The sequence below is a fragment of the Mustelus asterias genome, chromosome 5 (genome assembly GCF_964213995.1).
Source record: "Mustelus asterias chromosome 5, sMusAst1.hap1.1, whole genome shotgun sequence".
Taxonomy (NCBI): Eukaryota; Metazoa; Chordata; class Chondrichthyes; order Carcharhiniformes; family Triakidae; genus Mustelus; species Mustelus asterias.
Window position 1 is genome coordinate 94,352,545 of NC_135805.1, and position 18,429 is coordinate 94,370,973.

An 18,429-nucleotide genomic window follows, 5' to 3' on the forward strand; every position below is an offset into this window, starting at 1 on the left:
ATGGATCAGATCAAAGCTCTGCGGCCCTGCCAGATCCAGCCATAAAGAGTGGTGGACAATTTAACAATTAACCAGTGGAGGAGGCTCCACAAAAATACCCATCCTCAATAATGGGGAAGCCTAGCGTATCAATATAAAGGCAAGGCTGAAGCATTTGTTCAGCCAGAGGTACCATGGATTGCACATTTCAGTGTCCTGCAAAGTTTCTGAAGAACTGAAGACTTGTGCTCCAAAACTAGCTGTGCCCCCAGCCAAGCTTTTTCAGTACAGTTAGAACCCTTGCATGTAGCCAATGTGGAAAACTGCCCATGTATATCCTGCCCACAAACAGCAGGACCAATCTAATCCAGACAATTACTGCTCCATCAGTCTACTCTCAATTATTCACAAGGGAAGGGCTATCAAGTGACACACCGTAACGACCTGCTCAGTTTGGGTTCCATCAGGGCCACTCAGCTGTTGACCTCATTACAGCCTTGGTTCAAACATGGACAAAAGAACTGACTCGAGACAAGGTGAGTGACTGCCCTTGGTATCTATGCAGCATTTGATAGTGTGACATCAAGGAGCCTTAGATAAACCGGAGTAAATGAGAATCAGGGAGAAAACTCTCCATTGGCTGGAGTCATTCGTAGTATTAAATAAGACTTATGATTATTGGAGGCCATCATCTCAGTCCCAGGACATCACTGCAGGAGTTTCTCAGGGTAGTGTCCCACATCTAACCATCTTCAGTGGCTTCATCAATGATCTTTCCCCTATCATTAGAATAGGGATGTTTGCTGATGATTGCAAAATAGTCATCACCATTTGCAACTCCTCAGATACTGAAACAGTTCATGTCAATATGCAACAAGGCCTGGTCAGCATTCAGGCTTGGGTTTATAAGCAGGGACAGGGAGGGAAAGAATGAGCCCTAGTGCTTCTTCTGTTTCTGGGCCCTTGTTCCATCCCTTCCTCTCTTCAACCATCCCCTCTCATATCATTCAGGTGCACAGAATTGGGCACCATAGGCATTGGGCTCAAATTCTTACCGGTTTACCAAAACTTATTGGCTTTTGCACTCAATGCTTCGATTTATAAAGGCCATTGAATGCTCAGGTTTCAGAATAATAGACTTTACAATCGCAGCTTTGTCGAAAGATTACATATAACGTGTTTAATATTATGCAACCACTTCTGCTTCTTTGAAACTGGCTCAATGCAATATCCAGACATCAACATTCAAAAGCCTTGAACGTCATAAGCACTGCAAACAACAATAGTTTGTAGAAATGAGAATATCTTGAACTAACATTGACATATTCAATTGGCACACAATGTCTGATTTCACTTCACCTGCAATAATGGGTGGCACGTTGGTAATGGTTAACACTTCTGCCTCACAGCACCAGGGACCCAGGTTCAATTCTGACCTTGGGTGACTGTGTGGAGTTTGCACGTTCTCCCCATGTCTGCATGGGCTTCCTCCAGGTGGTCCGGTTTTCTCCCACAGTCCAAAAATGTGCAGGGTAGGTTGATTGGCCATACTAAATTGCCCCTTAGTATCAGGGGGATTCGCAGGGTAAATATGTGGGGTTATGGGGATAGGACCTAGGTGCAATTTTTGTAGGTGCAGGCACGATGGGCTGAATGGCCTCCTTCTACACTGTAGGGTTCTATGATTCTATGAATCTGCTACTTCTATCCATACAAGTTGGTTTTGTTAACAGAAAAATTACCCTTTGCGTTGAGTGATAAATATTTTCTTCTGAAATTAACCACAGTCACAAATGCCCAGCAAGGAGCATAAAATAACAGAACAAATCTAACATATAAACAGAAACTGCTGGAAATATTCAGAAGGCCAGGCTACATTTCTGAGCCAGAAACAGAGTAAATGCTTTAGGTCCACAATCTGCATTAGTTCTGATGAAGGGTCACAGATCTGTTTCTCTCTGCATTAATGCCACCAAACATGCTGGGCATTTCCAAGTTCCTATTTTTACTGGAGAAAAAAAAAACCCCTTTTGTCACCTCTCCAGAAAACAATCAGATTCCTAGTGAGTAACCTGCCAGTCGGGATGGTCTAGGCATCAGATTGGTTGTTTTAGACATCGACCATCCTAATTGACAGGTTCCTCACCAACATACCCAGACACCCAGTGTTTTGCACCTTGTGCACCCACCTCTCCCAGGCCTTTGAGCAGATGGCAAGTAACACAAGTGCCAGGCAATGACCATTTTCAACAATAAAGAATCTAACTATCTCTTTTTGACAGATAACGAGCATTATCATTGCACTAACAGCCACCTGGAGGTTAACAGTGACCAGAAGCTGAACTAGATGAAAGGTACATAAATACTGTAGTTATGTGAGTAGGTCTGAGGCTAGGAATTCTATGGAGGGTAACTCACCTCTAGACTTCCCAAAGCCAATCCCCACCGTCCAAAAGACACAAGTCAGGAGTGCACTAGAATACTCTCCACTTATCTAGGTTAGAGTGGCTCCACAACAGTCGAGAAACTCGACATCATCCAGGATGATTTGATCAGCATCTCATCCATCACCTTAAACTTACTCTCTCCACCACCAGTGCACCGCAGCAGAAGAGTGTATCATCGATAAGGTGCATTGCAGCAACTCACCAAGTCTCCTTCGACAGCACCTTCTAAATATGCGACCTAAAAAGGACAAGGGCACAAAACACTATCACCTAAAAGTTTCCCTCCAAGCCACACACCGTCCTGACTTGGGACTATATTACCGTTCTTTCACTGTCACTGGGTCAAATCTTGTAACTGCCTTCTGAACAGCCATGTGGGTGTATTTCCACTACATGGACTGCAACAGTTCATGAAGATGGTTCACCACCACCTTCTCAGGGGAATTTCATATTTCAATCCCAGTTGGTGTTACTCTACTGAATGTGAAAGTCCAGAGTGAAACTCTGGCTCAAAAACCTTTTTTTTAAAAAAGAAAACATGGATGAGCAGAGTCACAGGACCGTCTACTAGCTTTTAACAACAAAAAAAACATGAAAAGTTTGACTACAACACAATACTCCTTCACTTTCACTTATCTTCACAAATATACATAGATTTTAAGGATAACACAAGTTACAAAATATATCTTATGCTACAAGGTTTTCAGTAAACAAAGTTTCTGTAACCCAACAGACTAACTGTGGTCAGATGACACCCCACTCTGAAACCAAGTGCTAGATGTCATTCAATCAATCTTCTGTGAATTTCTCTTCAAAATCCCCCAGACGATTGTCACAAGTGTTTCCAAACTCCACTCTCAAAAAGACATGTTTTAGAATCTTCTTAAAAACAATGTTTTCTCTCAGCTTTTTTTTAAAGCAAGGATCCACCCTCCAGATTTTACAATACTTTCAATATTCTTGAGTCTTGAATGGCCACATACTTTCAACCTTTCGTACAAACTCTCAGATCCCGCCATCAACGGTTTCACAATTGCTTCAACTAATTGCTTCACAGGCTGTAGCAAGTTATCACCAAACTTAGAATTACTTCAGATATCTCAGGCTTCTTGCCAACTTCATCAATTGCTTCACTTTTCAGCTGTCTTTAACTTCAATGAACAGTATTCTGTTCCAGTTGTTGTTTTCTTTTTATTTTAAACTTCCTGGAAACTTATATTTGTATTCTCTAGCTTCCATGACTAGCTATTCTTTAGTCTTTAGTGTTATTTTTAGGAAGTCTGCTTTTTGCAACTCCCTTATCCTGCTTCTGTTTCTAGCAAGGCTGAGAGAGCTGTTCTCTCTCTCACTTCCAAGCTCCATCTGCTGTGAATTCAGCTAAAACTAAACTCTAAAAACCTTCCTACCCTAAACATACACCTAAACTAGTTGCTAAGCAACAGCTAACCCTTTCTCCAATGCTTATTTATTTTTCACATGGTAAACTCTCTAAGCACAATACGGACACAGTTTGAACCGAAACCAAATCCCCCATACATGCAAACACTTTTGTTTTAACATGAATCTAACTAGAGTTTTACCCTTTCTTACACAAAAAACTAAACTAAATTCACTTAAATCTATACATTATTTCTAATATCTAACTATACAAACCCAGATTACTTGCAACTATCTTTGCTTCCTGACATTAGGTACAAGCGACAAATGCTGGCCTTACTAACAATGCCACACCCCTTCAAAGAATAATTTCTTTAAAATTCTGTGCTGGCTAGTCAGATAGATTACTGCATTAGCATTAGATTTAACATTGGATCTTAAAATGGTCTTAGTTTAAATGAGAATCCACAAGGATGAGAACCTTCAACATCAAACAATGGAGTTAATACAGCGGATTCACCAGTGGATTATGAACATATGAATAGGCAGCAAGAATTGGCTCCTCAGCTCCTTCCATCGTTCGACAAAAAACAAAGCTGATCTGATTGTGGCTTCAACTCTAATTTCCCATCTACCCCCAACACTCTTTAATCTCTTAGCAATCAATAATCTAACGCAGTCTTAAAAATCTACAATGATTGTCTCCATTGCTCTATGGGGAGGAGAATTCCACACATGCACAACTTACGGAGAAAAAAATTATCACTGCTGTTTTAAATGGAAAACGACTTATTTTTAAACTGTTCCCTTCGTTCGAGGCTCTCCCAGAAGGGGAAACATCCTCTCAGTATGCACCCTGTCAAGCCCCCTCAGGACCCTATATGTTTCAATAAGATCACCTTTCATTCTTCTTAACTTCGATCATTCATTGCCCAATCTGTTCAAGGTTTCCTCAAAAGTCACCCCCTTCATTCCAGGAATCAACATTGTGAGCCTTTTCAAACTGGTGGCAATGCAAGTACATCCTTCCTTCAGCGAACAAACCAAATCTGTACACAGTACTCTAGGTGTGTCCCATAAATGCAATGTACAGCTGTAGCAAGAGTTTTCTGTTACGCTCCAACCCCTTGCAATAAAGGCCAATCGTCCATTTGCCTTCCTAATTGTGTGTTGTACATGCATGCACATTTTATTTTAAAATGTATACAAGGATACCCTGTACAACGATATGCTGCAGCCTCTCTCCATTTAAATAATATTCTGTTTTCCCATTCTTCCCAACAACCTTGCATTTTTGCACATCATACGCCAGACTGCTCCCACTCACTTAAACTTTGCAGACTCTTTGTATCCTCCTCACAATTTGCTTTCCTACTTATCTTGTATAAACAATAAATTTGACTAAAATACCACCAGCTCTTTCAGCCAAGTCAATGATATAGATTGTGAGCATTTGATGCCACCGCACTAGTCACTGCGGCACTCCACTCATTAATTTGCCAAATTGAAAATGATCTATTTATCCAGATTCTGCTTCTTATTGCTAATTAGCCAATTCTCTATCAATGTTAATATATCATCCCAAACATCATGATCACTTATCTTATGCAGTAACCTTTAAGGGGCACTTAATAGAATGCCTTTTGGCAATCCAAATACACTACAACTACTGGTTTCCCCTTTATCCAACTTGCCACTTACATCTTCAAAGAACTCTTAATAATTTGTCAATCATGGTTTCCTTTTCACAAAACTATGCTGACTATGCATGGCTGCATTATGATTTTCTAAATGTTATTAAAGTGAACGGGATTGAGGGTAGCATATTGAGATGGTTAGAAAGCTGGTTGGCAGACAGGAAACAAAGACTAGGAATAAAAAGGTCTTTTTCAAAGTGGCAGGTAGTGACTAGTGGGATACTGCAGGGATCAGAGCTAGGACCCCAGCTATTCACAATGTATAGCAATGAGTTAGATGAGGGAACTAAATGAAATATCGTCAAATTTGCAAGTGACACAAAGCTGGGTGGGACGGTGAGCTGTGAGGAGGATGCAGAGAGGCTTCAGTATGATTGGACAAGTGAATGGGCAAATGCATAGCAGATCCAATACAACGTGGATAAACGTGGGGTTATTCACTAATATATGAGGAGAGATTGAGTACTTTAGGATAATATTCACGAGAGTTCAGACGAATGAGAGGGTTATCTCATAGAAACTCAAAATTTGAATAGGATTAGACAGCGTAGATGCGCAAAGGATGTTCCTGATAGCAGGGAATCCAGAAACAGTCTGAAGATATGGGGTAGGCTATTTAGGCCTGAGATGAAGAGAAATTTCTTCACCCAGAGAGTGGTGAGTTGTGGAATTCTCTACCACAGAAAGAATAGAAGCCAAAACATTGGGGGTAATTCTCCCCAAAAAAATTCTAAGTGTCGAATTAGTGTAAAAACTGGAGTAAATCCCGTTGGATTTTTTAGCGGGAGTTTCAAAATGAATCTCCCACACTGTGCACTGCTGAGGGCACTAGCGTATATCTCTCCAAAATTCAATGGGCGGAGTCTATTCCTGCTGAAGAGGACGGCAGCATAGCCGATCCCCCACCCCCCCGCTGCAAAACCAGGAAGGCAGATTATTATCTGAAAGGCTATAGCTTGAGAGAGGAGAATGTGCAACAAGGCCTTGATGCCCTTGCACCCCAGTCACTGAAAGTAAGCATGCAAGTGCAGCAGGCAGTGAAAAGGGAAAATGGTCTGTTGGCCTTCATCGCAAGAGAATTTGAGTACAGGAGCAGGGATGTCTTGCTGCAGCTATGCAGGACCTTGTGACAGACCACATCTGGAATAGTGTGCAGTTTTGGTCTCTTCATCCGAGGAAGGATGCTCTTGCTATGGAGGGAGTGCAGCGAAGGTTTATCAAACTGAGTCCTGGGATGGCAGGACTAATATATGAGGAGAGATTGAGTACTTTAGGATAATATTCACGAGAGTTCAGAAGAATGAGAGGGTTATCTCATAGAAACTCAAAATTTGAATAGGATTAGACAGCGTAGATGCGCAAAGGATGTTCCTGATAGCAGTGAATCCAGAAACAGTCTGAAGATATGGGGTAGGCTATTTAGGCCTGAGATGAAGAGAAATTTCTTCACCCAGAGAGTGGTGAGCTGTGGAATTCTCTACCACAGAAAGAATAGAAGCCAAAACATGGGGGGTGATTCTCCCAAAAAAATTCTAAGTGTCGAATTAGTGTAAAAACTGGAGTAAATCCCGTTGGATTTTTTAGTGGGAGTTTCAAAATGAACCTCCCACACTGTGCACTGCTGAGTATATCTCTCCAAAATTCAATGGGTGGAGTCTATTCCTGCTGAAGAGGACGGCAGCATAGCCGATCCCCCACCCCCCCCCGCTGCAACCCCAATTGCTGGCCTCCCTCCATCACAGGTCCTGACTGCAGAGTGGCAGTGGGACCCCCATCCCCAGCAGTCACCCACCCAGAGGCTCTACAACCTTTAGGCCCTGCCCCCATGGATGAGTAGTGCCAAGATGCCCCTGAATATTGCCACTTTGTCTCTTGGGCAGTGCCAGGGGGCCAGGCTGGCACTGACAAGGTGGCAATGCCTGGGGAAACACCCCCAGGATGCAAAATAGAGTCAAATGATCATAAAAGAACATAAGAAATAGGAGCAGGAGTAGGCCATCTAGCCCCTCGGGCCTGCCCCGCCATTCAATAAGATCATGGCTGATCTGATAGTGGTTTAGTTCCACTTACCCGCCCGCTCCCCATAACCTTTAATTCCCTTATTGATCAGAAATCTATCTACCTGTGACTTAAACATATTTAACGAGGTAGCCTCCACTGCTTCAATGGACAGAGAATTCCAGAGATTCACTACCCTCTGAGAGAAGAAGTTCCTCCTCAACTCTGTTCTAAACTGACTCCCCCTTATTTTGAGGCTGTGTCCTCTAGTTCTTGTTTCCCTTCTAAGTGGAAAGAATCTCTCTGCCTCTACCCTGTCTAGCCCCTTCATTATCTTATATGTCTCTATAAGATCTCCCCTCAGCCTTCTAAACTCCAACGAGTACAGGCCCAATCTACTCAATCTCTCCTCAGAAGTTAACCCCCTCATCTCCGGTATCAACCTGGTGAACCTTCTCTATACTCCCTCCAAGGCCAATACATCCTTCCGCAAATAAGGGGACCTAAATTGCACACAGTACTCCAGTTACGGCCTCACCAGTACCTTGTACAATTACAGCAAGACCTCCCTGCTTTTATACTCCATCCCCTTTGCGATAAAGGCCAACATTCCATTTGCCTTCTTGATTACCTGCTGCACCTGCAAACTGAGTTTTTGCAATTCATGCACAAGGACCCCCCAGGTCCCTCTGCACAGTAGCATGTTGTAATTTTTCACCACTTAAATAATAGTCCATTTTACTATTATTCCTTCCAAAGTGGTTAACCTCACGCTTGTCAATGTTATACTCCATCTGCCAGATCCTCGCCCACTCACTTAGCCTATCCAAATCTCTCTGCAGACTTTCCGCATCCTCCACGCAATTCGCTTTCCCACTCATCTTTGTATGATCCGCAAACTTTGTTACCCTACACTCGGTCCCCTCCTCCAGATCGTCTATGTATATGGTAAACAGTTGAGGCCCCAGCACCGGTCCCTGCGGCACGCCACTAGTCACCAACTGCCAACCAGAAAAGCACCCATTTATTCCAACTCTCTACTTCCTGTTAGATAGCCAATCCTCAATCCACGCTAACACTTTACCCCCAACTCCGTGTACCCTAATCTTCTGCAGCAACCTTTTGTGAGGCACCTTATTGAACGCCTTCTGGAAATCCAAAAACACCACATCCACCGGTTCCCCTCTGTCAACCGCACTCGTTACATCTTCATAAAAATCCAGTAAATTCGTCAAACACGACTTTCCCTTCATGAATCCATGCTGCGGCTGCTTGACCGAACCATTTTTTTCCAGGCGTCCTGCTATTTCTTCTTTAATCATGGATTCCAGCCATTTCCCAACTACGGAGTTAAGCTAACCGGCCTGTAGTTACCCGCCTTTTTTAAACAGTGGCGTCACATTAGCTGTTTTCCAAACAGCCGGCACTTCCCCAGAGTCCAGTGAATTTTGATAAATTACAACCAACGCATCCGCTATTACTTCTGCCATTTCTTTCAGTACCCTGGGATGCATTCCATCCGGACTTGTCTACCTTTAGTCCCATTATCCTACCAAGCACTACCTCTTTAGTAATGGCAATCCTTTAAAGGACCTCACCCCATACAGTCCCACGACCATCAATTTTCGGTAAGCTATTTGTGTCCTCTACCGTGAAGTCCAACACAAAAAACTTGTTTAAGGCCTCAGCCATTTCCTCGTTTCCCATTATTAAATCCCCCATCTCCTCTTCTAAGGGTCCAACATTTACTTTAGCTACTCTTTTCCTTTTTATATATTTGTAAAATCTTTGACTATCAGTTTTTATATTTTGTGCTAGTTTAGTTTCATAATCTATCTTTCCTTTCTTTATCGCTTTCTTAGTAGTTCGTTGTTGTTTAAAGCTTTCCCAATCTTCTAATTCCCCACTAGTTTTGGCCACTCTGTACGCATCGGTTTTTAATTTAATATTCTCCTTTATTTCCTTAGTTATCCACGGCTGGCTATCCCTTTTCTTACATTCCTTTTTTATCACAGGAATATATTTTTGCTGAGTACTGAGAAAAATTTCCTTAAAAATCCGCCACTGTTGCTCAGCTGTCCTATCAACTAGTCTGCGCTCCCAGTCTACATTAGCCAATTCTGCCCTCATCCTATTGTACTCCCCTCTGTTCAAGCAGAGGACACTGGTTTGGGACCCCACTTTCTCACCCTCCATTTGTATTAGAAATTCAACCATATTGTGATCACTCATTCCAAGAGGATCCCTCACAAGAAGATCATTAATTTTACCTGTCTCATTACACAGCAAGAAGTTTAACAACACCAGGTTAAAGTCCAACAGGTTTACTTGGTAGCAAAAGCCACACAAGCTTTCGGAGCTCTAAGCCCCTTCTTCAGGTGAGTGGGAATTCTGTTCACAAACAGAGCTTATAAAGACACAGACTCAATTTACATGAATAATGGTTGGAATGCGAATACTTACAACTAATCAAGTCTATAAGAAACAAAACAATGTGAGTGGAGAGAGCATCAAGACAGGCTAAAAAGATGTGTATTGTCTCCCGACAAGACAGCCAGTGAAACTCTGCAGGTCCACGCAACTGTGGGGGTTACAAATAGTGTGACATGAACCCAATATCCCGGTTGAGGCCGTCCTCGTGTGTGCGGAACTTGGCTATCAGTTTCTGCTCAGCGACTCTGCGCTGTCGTGTGTCGCGAAGGCCGCCTTGGAGAACGCTTACCCGAATATCAGAGGCCGAATGCCCGTGACCGCTGAAGTGCTCCCCAACAGGAAGAGAACAGTCTTGCCTGGTGATTGTCGAGCGGTGTTCATTCATCCGTTGTCGCAGTGTCTGCATAGTTTCCCCAATGTACCATGCCTCGGGACATCCTTTCTTGCAGCGTATCAGGTAGACAACGTTGGCCGAATTGCAAGAGTATGTACCGTGTACCTGGTGGATGGTGTTCTCACGTGAGATGATGGCATCCGTGTCAATGATCTGGCACGTCTTGCAGAGGTTGCTGTGGCAGGGTTGTGTGGTGTCATGCTCACTGTTCTCCTGAAGGCTGGGTAGTTTGCTGCGGACAATGGTCTGTTTGAGGTTGTGCGGTTGTTTGAAGGCAAGAAGTGGGGGTGTGGGGATGGCCTTGGCGAGATGTTCGTCTTCATCAATGACATGTTGAAGGCTCCGGAGAAGATGCCGTAGCTTCTCCGCTCCGGGGAAGTACTGGACAACGAAGGGTACTCTGTCCACTGTGTCCCGTGTTTGTCTTCTGAGGAGGTCGGTGCGGTTTTTCGCTGTGGCGCGTTGGAACTGTTGATCAATGAGTCGAGCGCCATATCCTGTTCTTATGAGGGCATCTTTCAGCGTCTGGAAGTGTCTGTTGCGATCCTCCTCATCCGAGCAGATCCTGTGTATACGGAGGGCTTGTCCGTAGGGGATGGCTTCTTTAACGTGTTTAGGGTGTCACGGGCATTCGGCCTCTGATATTCGGGTAAGCGTTCTCCAAGGCGGCCTTCGCGACACACAACAGCGCAGAGTCGCTGAGCAGAAACTGATAGCCAAGTTCCTCACACACGAGGACGGCCTCAACTGGGATATTGGGTTCATGTCACACTATTTGTAACCCCCACAGTTGCGTGGACCTGCAGAGTTTCACTGGCTGTCTTGTCTGGAGACAATACACATCTTTTTAGCCTGTCTTGATGCTCTCTCCACTCACATTGTTTTGTTTCTTAAAGACTTGATTAGTTGTAAGTATTCGCATTCCAACCATTATTCATGTAAATTGAGTTTGTGTCTTTATATGCTCTGTTTGTGAACAGAATTCCCACTCACCTGAAGAAGGGGCTTAGAGCTCCGAAAGCTTGTGTGGCTTTTGCTACCAAATAAACCTGTTGGACTTTAACCTGTTGTTAAACTTCTTACTGTGTTTACCCCAGTCCAACGCAGGCATCTCCACATCATTACACAGCACCAGATCCAAGATAGCTCGCTCCCTCGTAGGTTCTGTAGCATACTGTTCGAGGAAACTATCCTGACAGCATTCTAAGAACTCTTCCTCAAGTCCACCGCATCCGACTTGAGTCAACCAATCATAAGAACATAACATAAGAAATAGGAGCAGGAGTAGGCCATCTAGCCCCTCAAGCCTGCCCCGCAATTCAATAAGATCATGGCTGGTCTGAAGTGGATCAGTTCCACTTACCCGCCTGATCCCTATAACCCCTAATTCCCTTACCGATCAGGAATCCAACTATCCGTGATTTAAACATATTCAACGAGGTAGCCTCCACCACTTCAGTGGGCAGAGAATTCCAGAGATTCACCACCCTCTGAGAGAAGAAGTTCCTCCTCAACTCTGTCCTAAACTGACACCCCTTTATTTTGAGGCTGTGCCCTCTAGTTCTAGTTTCCTTTCTAAGTGGAAAGAATCTCTCCACCTCTACCCTATCCAGCCCCTTCATTATCTTATACGTCTCTATAAGACCCCCCCTCAGCCTTCTAAATTCCAACGAATACAAACCCAATCTGCTCAGTCTCTCCTCATAATCAACACCCCTCATCTCTGGTATCAACCTGGTGAACCTTCTCTGCACTCCCTCCAAGGCCAATATATCCTTCCGCAAATAAGGGGACCAATACTGCACACAGTATTCCAGCTGTGGCCTCACCAATGCCCTGTACAGATGCAGCAAGACATCTCTGCTTTTATATTCTATCCCCCTTGCGATATAGGTCAACATCCCATTTGCCTTCTTGATCACCTGTTGCACCTGCAGACTGGGGTTTTGCGTCTCATGCACAAGGACCCCCAGGTCCCTCTGCACAGCAGCATGTTGTAATTTCTTTCCATTTAGATAATAATCCAATTTGCTATTATTTCTTCCAAAGTGAATAACCTCGCATTTGTTAACATTATACTCCATCTGCCAGATCCTCTCCCACTCACTCAGCCTGTCCAAATCTCTCTGCAGACCTTCTACATCCTCCACACGATTCACTTTTCCACTTATGTTTGTGTCGTCTGCAAACTTTGTTACCCTACACTCAGTCCCCTCCTCCAGATCGTCTATATAAATGGTAAATAGTTGAGGCCCCAGTACCGATCCCTGCAGCATGCCACTAGTTGCCATCTGTCAACCAGAAAAGCACCCATTTATTCCAACTCTCTGCTTCCTGTCGGATAGCCAATCCCCAATCCACGCTAACACCCTACCCCCAACTCCGTGTGACCCAATCTTCTTCAGCAACCTTTTGAGAGCCACCTTATCAAACGCCTTTTGGAAATCCAAAAACGCCGCATCCACCGGTTCCCCTCCGTCAACCGCACTAGTCACATCTTCATAAAAATCCAACAAGTTCGTCAAGCAGGACTTTCCCCTCATGAATCCATGCTGCGTCTGCTTAATCGAACCATTCTTATCCAGATGGCCTGCTATTTCTTCTTTAATGATGGATTCCAGCATTTTCCCAACTACAGACGTTAAGCTAACCGGCCTGTAGTTACCCGCCTTTTGTCTATTTCCTTTTTTAAACAGCGGCGTAACATTAGCCGTTTTCCAATCCGCCGGCACTACCCCAGAATCCAACGAATTTTGATAAATAACCACTAACGCATCCGCTATTACCTCTGACATTTCTTTCAGTACCCTGGGATGCATTCCATCCGGGCCCGTGGACTTGTCCACCTTCAGTCCCGTTAGTCTACCAAGCACTGCCTCCCTGGTAACATTAATTGTATTGAGTACCTCTCCTCCTACCAACCCTCTATCGTTAATATTCAGTAAACTATTTGTGTCTTCCACCGTGAAGACCGACACAAAAAACGTATTTAAAGTTTCAGCCATTTCCTCATTTCCCACTATTAAATCCCCCCTCTCGTCCTCCAAGGGTCCAATATTCACTCTTGCCACTCTATTCAATATGCAGGTTAAAATCCCCCATGATTATTGTTGTTCCGTTTCTGCACGCATCCATTATTTGCTTGTTTATAGCCCGACCCACCTCAAAGTTATTATTTGGGGGCCTATAGACCACGCCCACCAGTGACTTTCTCCCCTTACTATTCCTTATCTCCACCCACAACGATTCCACATTCTGCTCTTTAGAGCCTATATCGTCTCTCACTACCACCCTGATGTTATCTTTAATTAACAGAGCTAACCCACCTCTTTTTCCTTCCTGTCTATCCTTCCGAAATGTCTGATACCCCTGGATATTCAGTTCCCAGTCCTGGTCACCCTGCAACCACGTTTCTGTAATGGCCACGAGATCATGCCCATTTGTACTGATTTGTGCCATCAACTCATTCACTTTGTTTCGAATGCTACATGCATTCAGGTAAAGTGCCTTTATGCTAGCCTTTGTATGGACCCGATTTGTTAGTGCATTCTTTTGATTGCACGCTCTGTCCCTACCTGTCGCTAACTGGTTATCCTTCCCCAGACCATCTCCTTGCACTGCGTTGACCACCACACCCCCCCCCCCCCCCACTATTTAGTTTAAAGCCCTATTTACAGCCCTGGTTACACGATTTGCCAGGACTCTGGTCCCAGCACGATTCAGACGAAGACCATCCCATCTGAACAGGTCCCATCTTCCCCAATACTGGTGCCAATGTCCTATGAATTCAAACCCATTCCTCCCACACCAATCTTTGAGCCAATCATTTACCTCCTTAATCTTATTGACCCTACGCCAATTCGCTTGTGGCTCAGGTAGTAATCCAGAGATTACCACCTTGTTGGTTCTGCTTTTTAATTTGGTTCCTAGCTTTTCATACTCCCTCTCTCCCTGAAAGTTGGCACCCAGGTTGATAGGGTTGTTAAGAAGGCGTACGGTGTGTTAGCTTTTATTGGTAGAGGGATTGAGTTTCGGAGCCAGGAGGTCATGCTGCAACTGTACAAAACTCTGGTGCGGCCGCATTTGGAGTATTGCGTACAGTTCTGGTCGCCGTATTATAGGAAAGATGTGGAAGTGTTGGAAGGGTGCAGAGGAGATTTACCAGGATGTTGCCTGGTATGGTGGGAAAATCGTATGAGGAAAGGCTGAGGGGCTTGAGGTTGTTTTCGTTAGAGAGAAGACAGTTAAGAGGTGACTTAATAGAGGCATACAAGAGGATCAGAGGATTAGATAGGGTGGATAGTGAGAGCCTTTTTCCTCGGATGGTGTTGGCTAGCACGAGGGGACATAGCTTTAAATTGAGGGGTGAGAGATATAGGACAGATGTTAGAGGTAGGTTCTTTACTCAGAGTAGTAAGGGCGTGGAATGCCCTGCCTGCAGCAGTAGTTGACTCGTCAACATTAAGAACATTCAAATGGTTACTGGATAAACATATGGATGATATTGGAATAGTGTAGATTAGAGGGGCTTTAGATTGGTTCCACTGGTCGGCGCAACATCGAGGGCTGTAATGTTCTATGTTCTCGGCAAAACCTCTGTTCCTGTTCTGCCTAAGTCATTGGCACCTACGTGGATCACTACAACTGGATTCTTACCCTCCCACTCCAAGTTCCTCTGCAGCCCAGATGAGATATCCTGGACCCGAGCACCAGGCAGGCAACACAACCTTCGGGATTCTCGATCCTGGTCACAAAGAACAGTAGCAATGCCTCTAACTACACTATCCCCAATTACCACTACATTTCTTTTGTCTTCCTCCACCTGAACAGCTCCCTGTACCACGGTGCCGTGGGCAGTTTGCTCGTCCTCCTTGCAGTCGCCATTCCCGTCCACACTGGGAACAAGAATTTCAAACCTGTTGCACAGATTCGGGGACTGAGGCTCTTGCAACTCTACCTTCTGGATCTCAATTCCTGCCTCACTCACAGCCACACCCTTTTGTCCCTGACCCCCGGCTGAATTAGTTAGTCTAAGGGGTGTTACTGTCTTCTGAAACACAGTGTCCAGGTAACTCTCCCCCTCCCTGATATGTCGCAGTGTCTGAAGCTCAGACTCCAGCTCATCAACCCTGAGCCGGAGTTCCTCAAGCAACCAACACTTACTGCAAACATGCTCACTGGGAACCACAGTGGGGTCCACCAGCTCCCACATCATGCAGAAACAACACATCACATGACCCTCCATCACAATTACCTAGTTTAAGTTATTACAAAATAAGAAGTAATCCTACCTTGCCTCGCCCGTTGCCGCCTAAGCCCGATGAGCCAAAGCCCTTTAGCTCTCACTCTGCTCCCTGCTCACTCCGCTCCCTGCTCACTCCGCTGCCCGCTAACGAAGCTGCCTGCTGAATAGTGCGGCCTACTTATATACCTCCCGCGCGCTGAAGAAAATTTAGACCCTTCCCATAACACCCAGCGGCCTACTTCCGGGTTAGAGTTCAAAGTTTTTTTTTAAAAAACACCCGCGAAAAAGTAATTTAAACTAAATTAAAAGTATTATTTTTAAATTAAAAGTATTTTAAAAGTAGATCTCTTAACCCAGCACTCCTGTAATAAATCTCTCCTCTCTGTCTCACTCTGGCTGAACAATCATTTAAATAATTTATACAGCTTCACACCGATTACTGGCGCGGAGCTGACGGTGCCGGAAATCTGGCTGCCGGAGATTTGCGGAGGTCATAATGCCCAACGGGGAGCCTGTGAAATGGCCTCTGCTTGAGTCTCCCGGCCCGCTACACTGGCTGGGAGAATCGCCCCCATTGTGTTTTCAAGGCGTTAGTCATAGCTCTTGGGGCTAAAGGGATCAAAGGATGTGGGATGAGATCACTGAGTTGGATGACCTGCCACGATCACAAAGAACGGCGGAGCAGGATTGTAAAACCAAATGGCCTACACCTGGCTCCTATTTTCTGTTTTATCTTCCCAATGACAGATGTTTGGCTATCCAACCTATAATTTCCTACATTCTGTTTCCTTCCTTTCTTGAATAGGTGTGTTACATTTGCGGTTTTCCAAATCCAGAATCTAGGCAAATTTGGAAAGTTAAAACCAATACAATCACTATTACTATAGCCAGTTCTTTTAAGATCCTAGGATACAGGCCATCAGGTCCAGGCAACTCATTAGCCTTTAGTCTTCCAATACTTTTGCTTCGGTGATTTGTGTCATTCCCTCCCTTTTTTCCCCTCGGCTTTTCGACCATTTTCTACCATGCATTTTCTTTCTCCTACTGTGAAAACAGATAGGGAAGATTTTTACCTGGCTTCTCCCTGTCTCCAGTCACTACAGATATCGAAGTTCACAGTTCCTTCATGTTTAGCTCAGTTGCATTACAGGGACCAGTGGCGATGCCCTCTGCAGCATTTTACAGGACACCAGTGGCGATGCCCTTGGCTGCATTTTACAGGGCACCAGTGGTGATGCCCTTGGCTGCATTTTACAGGGCACCAGTGGTGATGCCCTTGGCTGCATTTTACAGGGCATCAGTGGCGATGCCACTATAAATATCTTCAGTTACATTTCAGGTGGCCAGTGGAGATCCCCTCAGTTACAGGAGCCAGTATACATTCCCTCAAATAAATTACAGTGAGTCAGTGGAGAGCAGGTCAGTGACCAGGGGAGATCCCCTCAGTTATGCTACAGGGGCCAGTGGAGATGCCCTTAAGTTAGGTTCCCGGAGCTAGTGAATTATCCTTCCATTATATTACAGGAGCCAGTGTACATCCATCTGGACAGGCAGATTTGGCTCCTTTTAACAGTTCAAAGCTACCAACAATGTAACACTCCACTGAAGTGCAGCCTAAAAGATGCACTGAAGTCTTGAAGTGGGGCTTGAACCAAGAGTCTTCTGCCTAAGTGACAAGGCTCAGAATTGAGCCAAACTCCAGACTCTTCTACTCAACCTGCATCAAGCTACTCAGCCATCCAACTTTTCATGTATACATGGCTAAGGATATTAGCATCAAAGGAAACCAACACCACACCAAAAAAGCATGGCCAAATTATAATAAGGCAAAAAAAGCAGGTGGACATTCATGTTAAATTTAAAGCTGCAAAGGATCTTTATACTAAAAGTGTCCTGACTGTTTAGGCAAAGTAGGTTTACAAATCTCAGAATCTAACAATGAATCCAAAATTACAGCATTTATTAAAAGTGATAAAGTATACATAAACGTAGAGCCTGAAATATTAAAGATATTGCAGTTTATTTCAGGTGACTCTGGCTCATCTCCCAGAAAAAAAGATTTGTAAAGAACTGATAGCTCAAAACTTCAATATAGAGCCCGACAGTTCTCTCCTGGCTATCTCGCTTGATCATTGCAACATAGTACTTTGTATGGTAGAGGAAAACTAATTACTTTTGGTGACCATTAACCACATTCAGTGTTCCAAGCATGCCCAACATGAATATTGAATTGCCCTAGAGCCTAGCCGAAGAATATACGAGTTGATCAAACTAGGAAGATTTGACTTGTTACTTGTGGAGTATCCTAATCCCAGCAGAGTCATGGTAGAAGTACATTTTGTCTCAGACTAGGTTACTGAAATATGGTGGCGGGGGAGGAGGGGGTAGTAGTGCTGGCAGAGAAATTGCTCAAGTTTCTATTTCTACTGGAACTTCATCTGTACAACATACCAAGTTAACACAAGATTGGGTTCAGTGAAGTCATTCTCAAAATCTCTGCACAACACTCACAGGGGGAAACAACCATTTGGGCTAGTTGGGGGTGGGCGGGGGGGAGGGGGGGGCAGAGATTTTGCACTTTGACAACAGCAAGTAATTAAATTTCAGAATTAAAGATCACCATAATGAATATACTACAGCGCAACACAGGTGACAATGGTGTCTATTAAAATGTAATGGTGCAAAATGAGGAGTCTTTTCCATGGCATTTACAAGAGAAGCATTCACTCAACCATTAAAAAAACCCAAGATAAGCTTACAGAATAGAAGAGCAAACCACAAAAAAATTATGAAGTTGTGCCTCATTGAAGTTTCATTTCCTCATTAGTAAGATTTTCTCGAATGGGAAAGATTCAAAAT

At 44.2% G+C, this 18,429-nt stretch overlaps 1 protein-coding gene across 11 annotated transcripts in view; it reads right to left on the reverse strand.

The window, feature by feature from the left end:
• LOC144493700 (pumilio homolog 2-like) overlaps nt 1–18,429 on the reverse strand; it is a 136,103-nt gene that overhangs the window by 82,765 nt on the left and 34,909 nt on the right. The gene's annotated exons all lie outside the window — the stretch shown is intronic.